Source organism: Mytilus californianus, unplaced genomic scaffold (genome assembly GCF_021869535.1).
Source record: "Mytilus californianus isolate M0D057914Y unplaced genomic scaffold, xbMytCali1.0.p SCAF_2, whole genome shotgun sequence".
NCBI classification, from domain to species: domain Eukaryota; kingdom Metazoa; phylum Mollusca; class Bivalvia; order Mytilida; family Mytilidae; genus Mytilus; species Mytilus californianus.
Window position 1 is genome coordinate 127,904,324 of NW_026262668.1, and position 14,175 is coordinate 127,918,498.

A 14,175-nucleotide genomic window follows, 5' to 3' on the forward strand; every position below is an offset into this window, starting at 1 on the left:
TTAATGACATATTTCTCATAAAACCTTGTGTCTTAAAATATGCAGGGTCTTCGGATAATTTGATCCTTAAATTTTTCATAAATTTGGCTTTCCATCGTTTGACTTCAAGTGTATCTTATTAATCATGCGTCGTTGGAAAACAATAGGTATTTCATGCATGTTTTAATACCTCTATTAAGATTTAAAAAATAATTTTACCATTATGTTGTATTTTTGAACATGCTAAATTATCAAAGATGGCTCAGATCTGCCATATTTACTTAGTTTGGCTGAAAACATGTAAACATAAACCGTTTATTAATGCATCCCTTCGGATACCAATTGTTTCAATTTATTTTCCCATAGTTTTCTCGAACACATACTTCTTAGTCATTTGTAATTGCTACAAAATTTAAAAACATGTAAGTGTAATTACTAGGATAAAGTTTTTAATCGCAATTGAAAGTGTTGTAGTTTCACTCTTAAGAAAATGTCAAAATTGGTGTTATTGCTACACACGTTTCCGTGCGAAAATAAATGCGACAGTAGTTAAACGATGCTCAAAACTCGTAAATCGATAAGGAACAGACAAATCAAGGTAACAAACAGAAACAATCTATTTGGTAGATTGTCTATTTGGTAGTGTCTATTTGGTAGATTGTCTATTTGGTAGATTGTTTATTTGCTAGATTGTCTATTTGATAGATTGTCTATTTGCTAGATTGTCTATTTGGTAGATTGTCTATTTGGTAGATTGCCTATTTGATAGATTGTCTGTTTGCTAGATTGTCTATTTGGTAGATTGTCTATTTGGTAGATTATCTATTTGGTAGATTATCTATTTGGTAGATTGTCTATTTGGTAGATTGTCTATTTGGTAGTGTCTATTTGGTAGATTGTCTATTTGGTAGATTATCTATTTGGTAGATTGTCTATTTGGTAGATTGTCTATTTGGTAGATTGTCTATTTGGTAGATTGTTTTTGTCCAATATTTTAGAATTTAAACGCAATATAAATGTTATATCTTTTGTCAAGTATCGTGTGAAATGAAATATGTCAATTAATACCTCTTTGAAGATGTTTTGAAAACTAAAGCGCCTGTCAGAATTAACTTGAGATAGATCATTAAATGACTACATATGTACTCAAAAATTAATATGTGTATATATTAACAATTCTATATACTTAATAAAGATGTATTATAAATATATATGAAAAAGGAGTAGTGAGGTATAAGTTAATGAGACAGTGTCCCAACGACACAAACAGACTATCAATGATCCATCATGAACGCCAAATTCAACAAATGACAAAAAAAAAACATTTAGATTTAACAAAAGAACAAAAGCGACTACGTTGAGACAAACACTTACACATGTAGTGGAGTTAAACCATTTTATTAAGATCTGAACTATTCCCTTTAATTTCGACCAGTGGAATAACACGATGATATCAATAAAACAATAAAAGAAAATAAGAATCATTACAGGAAAATCACTTAGCTTTGTTAGAATAACACTGATTGCATAGAAAAGGGCAAACAGTTATAATCAGCACGACCGTTCCTAAAAATAACCCGCAGTTACTAAATAGATACTTGGGATAAAAATAATAATTAATTTTCCCCACTTTTTAATGTACATATGAATTCCGTTTCTATATATTTTCTCTGTTAGCTGATTGTTATTCTGTCTATCTGTTAGCTGATTGTTTTATGTCTCTCTGTTAGCTGGTTGCTATTATGTCTGTCTTTTAGCTGATTGTTATTGTGTCTCTCTGTTACAGGATTGCTATTATGTCTCTCTGTTAGCTGATTGTTATTATATCTGCCAGTTAGCTGATAGTTATTGTGTCTGCCTGTTAGCTGATTGTTAGTGTGTCTCTCTGGTAGCTGATTGTTATTATGTCTGTCTGGTAGCTGATTATTATTGTGTCTCTCTGTTAGCTGGTTGTTATTGTGTCTCTCTGGTAGCTGATTGTTATTATGTCTGTCTGGTAGCTGATTGTTAGTATGTCTCTCTGATAGCTGATTGTTATTGTGTCTGCCTGTTAGCTGATTGTTAGTGTGTCTGTCTGGTAGCTGATTGTTATTATGTCTGTCTGGTAGCTAATTATTATTGTGTCTCTCTGTTAGCTGGTTGTTATTGTGTCTCTCTGGTAGCTGATTGTTATTATGTCTGTCTGGTAGCTGATTGTTAGTATGTCTCTCTGATAGCTGATAGTTATTGTGTCTGCCTGTTAGCTGATTGTTAGTGTGTCTCTCTGGAAGCTGATTGTTAATATGTCTGTCTGGTAGCTGATTATTATTGTGTCTCTCTGTTAGCTGGTTGTTATTGTGTCTGTCTGGTAGCTGATTGTTATTATGTCTGTCTGGTAGCTGATTGTTAGTATGTCTCTCTGATAGCTGATTGTTATTGTGTCTGTCTGGTAGTTGATTGTTATTATGTCTGTCTGGTAGCTGATTGTTATTATGTCTCTCTGATAGCTGATTGTTATTATGTCTGTCTGATAGCTGATTGTTATTGTGTCTCTCTGTTAGCTGATTGCTAGTGTGTCTGTCTGGTAGCTGATTGTTATTGTGTCTCTCTGGTAGCTGATTGTTATCATGTCTGTCTGGTAAGTGATTATTTCTCTGTCATCTGGTTGTTATTATGTCTGCTAGTTGCTTGTTTACCTATATATATCAGGTATTGTCATTCGGTTTAACAATGAAAATAGTACTTTGTAAATTTGGTGCGTTCAAAGCGCTTTATTGTATTTTACTTCATCAAGAACTGTCATACCCAAAATATTAAAGTCAGAGATGTATAAATACTTGAAAAGCCATAAGAAGCTATATAACGTAAGGGATATTTACACAATAGCCAAATCCATCTGATGGTCATCTATGCAGGAGGGGGTTGGATTCTAAGATTCTTAATAATTCCTAAATTTATCAATACTTTAAGAAAGGTATTTTATAAATCATGTCAGTACCGAAGTTCTTTTTTTCATTATACATGTAGTCAATTCATGATATGCAAAGTGTTCAAATGCACATGTGAGTAAAGCACGATTAATATGCTGCCACTTAACAAGTCAAGTGGTAATTGCCACGTGAAATCGTACGCAATCATTCTGGGTAAGCACTAATTTCTGTTTAATTTTCACTTGAAAATTATCAGTTGGACACTAATAATTTCTTTAATGAGTCAATAAACAGTGCGATTACTACAGAATTATGTTGAATGATAAATTATCTGAAACAATAAAGTAAATATAATTGATTGTTAACGTACACATATAGGTAGTCTGACTGGGTATCGAACTCGATGAGAATATTGGTCTGACTGGATTTTCAGGATCAGTGTTCGGACATCCTGGGCTTGTTAGCAATCAGTTTGGTTAATTAAGATATAGACATCTAAAGTACCTGTTAATTTATAAGATTTTTCTGAACATAAGCCGGTCGTGGATTTTTTTATTGTTTGAGTTCAATGACTTTCTGAAAAAGATGTTTTAGTGTTTTTGCTTTCAAAAAAGGTGCTGAAATAAGTTACGATAAAACGCTACAGTTTTAGACTAGTTTCAGGTACAAAATAGTATTTTAAATAAATAGAAGCGGGAAAGCAAACGATTGTCAGACAGCAAATAGTACGAGCTTTTTAAAATAAACAAGTACAGATTAAAATTTAATGACTAATTGAGATTCACGTATTTGCATATAACAAAACAAAAACATACGCTTACATTTATTAATTTATTTGTTAATGTTTTTTGAAAAAAAAGTGTTCAAAGTGGTTACCAAAGTTGCAAATGTGATCGCTTAGAAATCATTTAAATATAAAACTTTTACAATTCAACTATTATTATTTTGAATTGTTTGAACGACCACAGCTATACAAAAAATTCAATAATAGGAAAAGTCAATGTTTCTTGCAGTAAGTAGGTATACATTAACTATTTGTATTGTAAAATAGTAAATAGATCATTGTTTTGTTGGTATTTACAATAAAAATAGATTCATGCAGAATTTTTATCACTTATTTCATGCATTGCGTTGATCAACAGTTTACGTAAAAGGATGTGTTAATCGCTTAGTGTATGAGATGATAGGTAGTAAAAGACTGTGATTGACAGTTACTGTAAGTATATTAGACTAATATGTATGAAATATATATCCTTGATAATATGTTGTAGCTGAAATAACGCATCCTCTAATTTCAGAATATTTTGGATCCACCAACCACTTCTGTCATACTGGTAAGTCGAACTCTTTTGTATTTATATTGTAAAAATACGGGAAAGAATACACAAACAAACACAATTCATTTTTTTTTTCTTACCTAATGAATAGATAACTTCAAGTATTTTCAGTTGTTTAACAATCTTTGATAGAATGGTGTTTACACGAAATAAAGACTACAGACAAATACAGAAAATAAATAGAACTAATTCCATGACTTTTTCATAAATATCCCTGAGTAAATGACATAAAATTTAAGCCACATTTTGTTGAAAAAAAATTATTGTTACATCTAGACATGATACATGCATTGACACTACTGTTAATACCTCACTTGTTACATTTGGTAGAAAATACTATGATATCCGTTCAATTTGCCATGAAAATCATGTTGAGATTCATTTTCAAGCACAGTCCGATGCAGATATCAATATTTGGTACTATCAAAACTCCTTAAAACACATTCATTTACTTGTTTTTCTTTATTTAAATAAAAAACTTTGATAGTGGAAAGTGTGAGTTCAAATCATGTTTTAATTAATGGCAATATTTTTGAAAATGTAGCTGGGGTCTCAAGTGTCAAAAATTAAAAGCAACACTTTATAAATTTCATGCGTCCAAATTTCTGAATTTACCATCATTAGGAACGCTCACAGCCGAATATTTGAATGCCAAGGATGTATAAGAACCAAAACAGATGAAGTGTTATACCATGTTAATATTCTGAAAGAATCAAACTTCTCGAAAGCAATGTTTATAAAATAGCGATAAATTGGTTAGGAATTTCTATATTTAAATGTATGGTTCAATACTTTTGTGAGTTTAAAGTAAAGTTTTTTTTTCAGGATATGTTTTGGTCTAAGTGTTTACTGTGTTTCATAATAGTAATCGTCATATGTCTAGATGTAATCATGTCTTCTCCGCTGAGATCATATCAAGATGTTTTGGATCAGGAAGACAGAAAGGTAACTTGATATAACGATATATTAGTCTAAATACCTAGGGCTGGTCTCGCACCACTTGAATATCATACAATTAGATTGTTTCAAATATCATGTTTGTATATTTCAACTGATGTCGATATATTTCCTTCATATTTTGGTCTATTGTAATATTTCTATATTATCGAAAAAGTCACCAGCTTTGTTTAAAAAATTAAAGGGAAAGAAAATCAATGAATGTTTAATTGATTTTTAAAATGTGTGTGTCATTAGTCTACTTTTATTTCCTTTATTATTTACGTATAAAGGTTGTAATATGTTTAATTAACATTTACTTATTTTTCAATAACATTTGTAGACTTTTGTGTCAGGTTTCTTTGCGTCATTTGATATAATTGATGTACTATACGATGGACTTACATCATCCAGTAGTTGCTCGTGATGCGTTGACTTGGGTCAAATACCATTTTTTCTGTTGTTAATTTATACTAAAAAGGTTAGATGTAATTATCACATAGGAATGTGCATATCCATTTTGTCCCAGGTTAGAGTTGTTTTTTGACATTGTTCCTACATCTTTTTTTTAATTAATACTGTATCTATATTGTGACATAGATCAAACTTATTCGTTCAGTGTATGTTTACTTGTTTTTGTGTATATGTCTTTTTGATCGAATTAAGCCATTTCAATTGATAATTTATAGTGTGCTTTTTATGTTGTAATGTTACACTACTGTTTCAGGTTAGGGTGAAAGTTGGCGCCTGTTAAAACATTTAAACCCGCTGCATGTGTATGCACCTGTCCTAAGTCTGGAGCATGTTGCTCGGTGGTTGTCGACTGTTAGTGTGGTTCATAAGTGATTCTCGTTTCTCGTTTTTTATATAGATTAGACCGTTCGTTTTCCTGTTTGAATTGTTTTACACTAGTCATTTTGGGGGCTGTTATAGCTTGCTGTTCGGTGTGAGCCAAGGCTCCGTGTTGAAGGCCGTACTTTGACTTATAATTGTTTACTTTTTATACATTGTGACTTGGATGGAGAGTTGTCCCACTCATACCACATCTTCTTATTTATACATATGTAAATGTCGCTTTAATGATGCTATTAATTAATTTATATTTTGTTTTAATCCTGCAATTTATAACCGGCACTTGAAGCTTTAGTTGTTTAAATCTAAATAGTTGTCTCTGATGTTTCAAAGAAATCTATTTAGTTTAAAAAGTCAAAGCCATTGAAGTAAGGCCTCAAGATCACTCCATCTATATTGTATCAAAACTCTGCCGTTCCAATAATTAGCTATTAAAACATTTTGGAAATGATAATGTTTAATAAAAAATTAATTAACCGGTACAGATTTTTTTTCTCACAATGTAAATAGTGTAAATAGTGTAGAAAAAAATAATCAATGTTACCAGTATCATAATTTTGCACACCAGACGCTCTTTTCGACTATATCAGATTCATCAGTGGTGAGTGCTCGACTACATCAGATTCATCAGTGGTGGGTGCTCGACTACATCAGATTCATAAGTGGTGGGTGCTCGACTACATCAGATTCATAAGTGGTGGGTGCTCGACTACATCAAATTCATAAGTGGTGGGTGCTCGACTACATCAGATTCATAAGTGGTGGGTGCTCGACTACATCAGATTCATCAGTGGTGGGTGCTCAACTACATCAGATTCATCAGTGGTGGGTGCTCGACTACATCAGATTCATAAGTGGTGGGTGCTCGACTACATTAGATTCATAAGTGGTGGGTGCTCGACTACATCAGATTCATAAGTGGTGGGTGCTTGACTACATCAGATTCATAAGTGGTGGGTGCTCGAATCAAAACAGTTGGAAGGCTTAATCAATACGTAATTGAAGATAACTAAAAACCAAAAATTACGAGAACATTTCATGTCAGAATTTCTATGTACTCTAACTCTACACATGCATCACAAACTTTATCTACATTTTTAGTTTGAAAATTAAACACATTCATTTGACCAAACTTTCTAGTAAAAAATTCAAAACTATCAGTGATCTTTTAAAATTTCTACATCAAAAGAATTTATGGTCCTTTGTTTTCATACCATTTCAGCGCTGACAATGGTTATGTTTTGGATGAAGTTTTATCTATAAGTTTTCAACTTACATCAATACATGTTTTAAAAAAACACATGTTCCATGACCATCTGAAGACATTAGTTGATGATTGCGTTTAAATATGAAAAAGTGCTTGTTTTTCCCATTTTGCACCAGTTCTATGACTTGATAAAAGTTAACCAGTCCCTGAAACTTTTTTTTCTGTTTTGAAATTCTGTACTTATTTACCTTTACGACTACAAATGTCCCCTCTAGGTCAAACATTATGATACTCAATAAAATTTGTTAATTTTCTTCATATAACACACTATGTAATTTTTTTGTTTATTTTTATTTTTTTCGTACGATGGTTTGTGACCAGAAAACTGATTATATAATAAAAAATGTCGTCAATATTGATTGATAATTTTAAGGATGTATCTGTGTATCTATTTAGTATTAAAGTTTTATATAGAAAGAAAAAGTGCAATACTTTAACGCATTTATACAAACAATTAATGTATTTTAAATAGCATCCTGCTCATGTCAGATTGGAATGTGATATAATACATCTTTGTTTTAATGGTTTAAAATTTCCCATGATAATAATTATTCTCGTTAATCGAGTTTACTGATTTTTATACAGTCTTGCTGGAGATAATTTATCATGAGAAACGGATTATTGTGATATAATTGAGAGATATCTGTCTATCAGGATTTGATATCTTCGAGTGACTTAGTGTACCTAACAAATCCCACTACGAGACATACAAATTGCAGTTTTTAACAAGAATCCGATGTGAATTTCCGACAACAGGACAATGATGTTTTAATGCATGGTTAATTCAAAGATAGAAAATGGGTTCTCTATATATGGTGTTTTCAATGTTGGTCGTTTAACTTGTACCTTAAGAGCTTGAAACGGCGAGATAGTCTGCGTATCCATAATTGTCCGATTTCGCATGTTTTTGGTATACTAGAGTCAACATGACATCTAAAAATGCAGCTTCAAACTGGTTTATTCAAAAAAAGAAGTAAAAGATGCGCGAAAAATGCCATCATAGTTTGAAACGTGATTTTTATGGTTAGCTTACTAGTATTTCATTATATATAATTATATATTCAAACTAACTGCCTTATGGAAAACAAGTCGTTTAAACGCATATTAGTACCGGTCTTAGATATCGGATACAATATTCACAGATTACGACAAAACGGTACTGTGTGATAAAATTACTAGATCCTTTTAAACAAGTATGTAGTGGGACAACATTGCATCCTATATAACCTGAATCCAAAAGTGTTATGAAATATACTTGCTTGTCAGTTATAGAATATTAATAATGACCACCACTTTTAACTATTACAGAACTTAGGCAATAAATACAAAATAATGATTTTCCCCCAAATGTCGTCGTATCGTGAGCCAAATCCATATACTGAAAACAAAACGTTCAGTGGATAATGTCGAGGATTATTCCAGGCAGTTTGGTAACCGTGAACTAAAATTATGCTCTTAACGAACAGATTGAGGTCTTTAATAGGAATTAAACTAATAACGGGGTAATAAACGCTTGTGCTACATTTATCTGCCAACCCAGAAACGTTGCTAACGACCTCCTTTACATCTATGACAAAACATTAAAATTCCCATGCAATATCTTTAATCGTAAATCACATTATTCAGAGAATGATATATTTTCAGTTCAGCTAAGTTCCTCGTATACTTCAACGACATTAACTAAAGGGGAAATCCTGTACAATCGTATGTTACTTTTATATTACATCCCTCTACTACAATTACCTAAATTACGGAAGTGTTCTTATCCCTACCGTTATGTTGTTGGGTTAGCACAATGCTAACGGAACATTTTTCCAATTTACTTACTGCGAATAATATATGATACTAAAATTTCACAGATTTGTGTTAAAGTACGAACAACCTTAGTTCCTATCCCCGAGAACATTATCCGCCCAGTAGCATACATTGCATGAAACTAAGAAGATCTAATGTATGGCGTTGTCAGTTTGACTTCGACTTATGATTTTGAATATTCCTTTTGTATCTACCACCTCTATTTTACAACAACTCGGTCAATGTCACTGCCTGTGTAATAATTCGTTGGAAAATATTTAAAAAAAAAAATAGAAAAAGGTATAAATTGATTACCATAGTACATCAGATCTTTCGTTTAAAAAAAAAAGAAGTATGGCAATTACTCTAATTATTGCTTTAGAGTGCACTACTGATAACTCTTCTGTCTTGGAACTTTCTTCTGTCATTTTGCCTAATTCTTGGTTTTGTCGCTGTCAAGAACAAAATACACAGGAGACAATTTCATTTAATTATCTTTTATTTAATACTATTAAATGACTTGGTGTTAGATATACAAGGCGTGCAATTTATCTTCAGAAAATCTACAGGATAATTTTACATTTCCTTTTTTTTAATTGATGGATAAGTGATGCATTGCTCCTAAACTTATTCGTATTCTATGTTTAGACTCTAAAAGTTAAGAGGTGGATGTTTCATGTTAAATTAAATTCGGTTGTTCTCAGAATTGACCATTGTACGTCAGCTTCCAATAATAATAAAAAAAACTAGGAAACTGAAATGTCAGCAAGGACCCCTTTTGCACATGTTTGTGTGAGACACAGAACTAAATAATTTACTACGTTTTGAAAATGGAAGCAGACGAATAATTTAAAAACAAGAAATTATTTCATGGAATCATATTCAACCAAGATGTCCACTTTCGTTAAAATCCTAGTCATATGAATTTTGTATGCCATTTCGAATGTAGGTTGATGGATAACAAGTTACGTCAATATTCAATTTGGCATAATTTACCTTCATATTTATTTTCGTTGAAATCTGAAAAAAATTAGTATTAACAAAAACTATGTTTTAAGACACATTTTTTATCCAAAAAATAAAAGGCATATTTACAAGTACTGTACACAATTGTGTTCCAGTCCTACTCAATATTTTGGAGATTTTGCAATCTTAAAACTTGTTTCTCAAAATGACCTTCCTTTTGTCGATATAAACACTGTGCATAAAATTATAGACATCGGTAGAGACAATTTCGACTTACGATACAACATAGACGTAGCAGATGGAGAGTTTTCTGTAGGGTTCCACTGATTTTTACGGTTTGACATATCGTTTACCTGCCTTATTTCTAAGAAAACCTGATTTTATAAGTCTAACTGAAAAGTTAAGATTTAAATTGTTTGCATTTAAATGAAATGGGGAGAATTGTCACGGTTCCAAAAATAAACCTCCTCCTCCAGTTCCAAAAATTTGTACATCCTCTTCTCATCAATAATTTAAATCGAAATTCGTACAGTGAAGAAGGCCTCGTCAGCACAAAAAAAAACTTTTATATATGTTGTACCCATTCGCGGTCGTTTTAGAAAATCATTGATTTAAAGTATTTAAATATACATAACACTATCGTTTAAAACATGAATCGTCGGTACTCATTCCTCTTTATATCTAATGGTATTCGATCATGAAATTACTTCTAATCACCTGCTATAATTACCAGTAATTTGTCAACGATATCAGTTTTGTTTTAAGCTTGCATATATTGAGGATGTACATAATGAAGTTAATGTCAGAAATTAGACAATCGTTTTGATTAGAAATGGAAAACAGTCGTCTCTATTTGGTGTGTAAGAACAGAAGATGTGTTCCCGCAACCTTGTCAATGATACGTGTTACAGCTGTTAGTCAATTTAAAATAATGTTGTTTATGTTTAATACAGAATTGCCGGTGTGTATCCCAACTGCGTTTCAGTTAATAAATCATATATTGTATACTTTCGACGATCAAATGGTAATGTTAAAAGTAAATATATGTATTAGATGATCAGAAGTAACCAGAGTAAATATCTATGTAAGTTGGCCAGAGGTAACCGAAGTCAATATCTGTATCAAGTGACCAGTTGTAACCACAGTAAATATATGTGTTAGGTGACCAGATTTAACAACAGTCACTATCTGTGTAAGGTGACCAGAGGTAGTAACCAAAGTCTACATCTGTTTTAGGTGATAATAAGTAATTAAAACCAATCTTCGGTGTAAGCAGATTCAATATCAGTGTAAGGTGACCAGAGGTAACCAGAGTAAATATATGTGTTTCTTATACCTATTTTATATCTAGTTTTATTCTTATGAGTCTATCATAAAACATTTTGTACTGATAATTACATTCAGAATATTTGGCTGTTCAAGTGAAGTTTCACTTATTTAATAAATGAATATATGTTACCATCACAAATGTATGAGGCAGACGTCTGCTATAATAAATACATATTCTGCGAAGGGATGAGTTCAACTGAAGTTTCTGTACTTCATGGTACATACAGTCCGATAGTTAAGTTTATTTTTTCGAACCATTAGTTTATTTTTACAACCATAATATTACTACGTAGAATAGCACTATTTATAGAGGTTACCTCTGGGCACCTTTCAGTGGAACTATTACCTTGTGCCATACAAGTTAGGTACAACGTTTAGTTACCACTTTAAAACATAATTGTGCCTATAAACTCACAATCTTTACTATTATCTTTTTTATACCTCAACTGAAAATTATTTTTTTTCTATTTGCTTCATTTTTAAATTAAATTGCGATACATGTTATGCTGCAAATGTTCAAAATTTGTATACTGAACAGCATTGAAACGATCTAGTGTTAAGCAATTAACCTTACATAAACGATTACAAGTAATTTGAATTCATTGTGATTTAATGTTCAATTCCATGAAAATCGATACATGTACTAAGAATACTCCTAATGAACTAATATAAAAAGCTTGCAGAGAAATCAACTGAAAAAAATGGAAATAATCGGAAAGAATTATTTTTTTATGACATATATGAAAAATGTCTGGTCATACGTGACTGTGCTCTACATCCCCAACTTTTCACGATAAAATAAGCATTTCAGTTATAAATTTTAAAAAACGAACATCTTTGACTGCAAATGCTTTCCATGACTACGTTATAACAAAACTTAGAAATATTTAAAACAAACCAAAGTAAAAAAACTAACATTTTTATTTTTACAGATGATTGCCTTGGCTAATATTATGCGGTTAGCGATGGCTTTACCAGACAATGGGATGTTTTTGGATAAACGGAATGCTGGAACTGTAGATACGTTATACAATCTTCCAGATTTGTTTTCTGCAGGTCGATGAGGTAATATTTACTTTCAAAAATTCCTATGTTAGTAAAGACCCTTGTTGTACATTATTGTGAATAATTGATATTGATGCCATGAAAGCAGTATAGCAAATAGGACACATAGTATATGTCCGCTAGCAAAAGATAAAAATAACCAAGTAATAGTAAAATTGAGAATGGAAATGGGGAATGTGTCAAAGAGACAACAACCCGACCATAGAACAGACAACAGCCGATAATAGTGTGTGGTTTGATTATGATTGTTTTAATACAAATAGCTTTAAAAATTTCACCGAGGAAATAATATAACATCATAGGTTAGATACTGACTTTCTCACTGATTAACAAGTTCTTTGGATATTCTTTTGGTTCTGATATTGCCTCTCTGACTGTAGTATTCCGGTAATTGATATTCCTTTGGTCGTGGTATTATCTCCTTGATTTTAGTTTGTTTTTTTAATGTTCTTTAGGTCATGCGAGATCCGTTTCTGATTGAAGGATAATAAACAGTTCTTTTTGAAGTGGTATTGCCTCTTGGAATAACGTGCTCTAAAGTCCTCCTCTTGCACATAGTATTGCTTCTCTGATTAGAAGGGCGCTCTAAGGGTAAATTTTAGTTATGGCCTTGTCCCTCTTTTTAATTTTTTTGATTCGAGCTTCACTGATGAGTTTTGTAGACGAATCGCGCGTCTGGTGTACAAACTTTTAATCCTGGTATCTATGTTGAGTTTATTACCAACTGGTGCTTTGGATATTTCATTGGTCACCGTCTTGCTTTCTGATTAACGGGCACTTAGAGTTCACTTTTGATCATGGTATTGCTTCTTTGTTTTACGAGTTCTTAAGATATTCTTTTGTATATTGTTTTGCTTATCTGGATAAAGAGCTCTTACGACTTTCTATTGCACATGGTATTATTAATCTTATTAGTTTGCTCTTTAAGATTTCTTTTTGGCAATGGAATTGTCTTCTTATTTTCTGTCATGGCATTGCTACTATGGTTCATGAGTTCTTAAAGTTTATTTTTGATCGTGATACCGCCTCTCTGGTTAAAGGGCTCCAAGAGTTTTCTTTTGGTCACGGGTATTTTCTTTCTAGTTTTGGGCTCTTAAAAAACTGACATACTATTGTATTGTATATGGTCTTGTTTGATCAGCAGGATTTATGTGATTGTTTTTATTTCATTTATACATAATAACTAAAAAATCTTTTAGGGTTCTCTTGCAACCATATGTGAGCTTATCACGGCTTTATATATGATATTGTAACGGACCGTCGACTTCTTTTTTGTCATTGTGCATCACAATACAAAATCATTTCCAACTACCGATACTATTTTGCTATATGAAAACAGAATATCCATCATCGTTCTTTGAAAATGATTTATATTAGGATCTTAGTTTTATAATACCGAAACGCGCTATAACCAATAGCTATTGGAAATAGTATTTACAATATATAATATAGTTTATATGATGTGTGTACGATCAATGAGTTGTTGGCTTAACTTGGGATTAACGTTAATCTGATCTTAATCAATAGGTTATTGCTTGTCCCCGTACATTCAACCAACCTTTTCATCATTACAGATAACAGTGCAGACGATTGAAATTTTACGGAGACAAATTCAGTTTTATGTCGCACGTGTTTATGTTTTGACAAATTATCAGTTATTGTATTTTGAAAAGCAAATTACTTCTGAAATATTGAACATCAATCTAAAGAATAGTGAGAAGTCATTACAGAATATTGTTTT

The 14,175-nt window shown here is 31.7% G+C and overlaps 1 long non-coding RNA gene across 2 annotated transcripts; it reads left to right on the top strand.

The window, feature by feature from the left end:
• The first annotated feature begins 4,028 nt into the window (after positions 1 to 4,028).
• Positions 4,029 to 12,400, top strand: LOC127730972 (uncharacterized). Of its 2 annotated transcripts, XR_007995407.1 has the most exons (4): positions 4,029 to 4,104; positions 4,187 to 4,222; positions 5,051 to 5,170; positions 12,302 to 12,400. It is a non-coding gene; the product is annotated as an uncharacterized LOC127730972 (long non-coding RNA). The 2 variants fall into 2 exon arrangements; XR_007995406.1 differs by lacking the exon at positions 4,029 to 4,104 and having other exon boundaries at positions 4,134 to 4,222.
• The last annotated feature ends 1,775 nt before the right edge of the window (positions 12,401 to 14,175 follow it).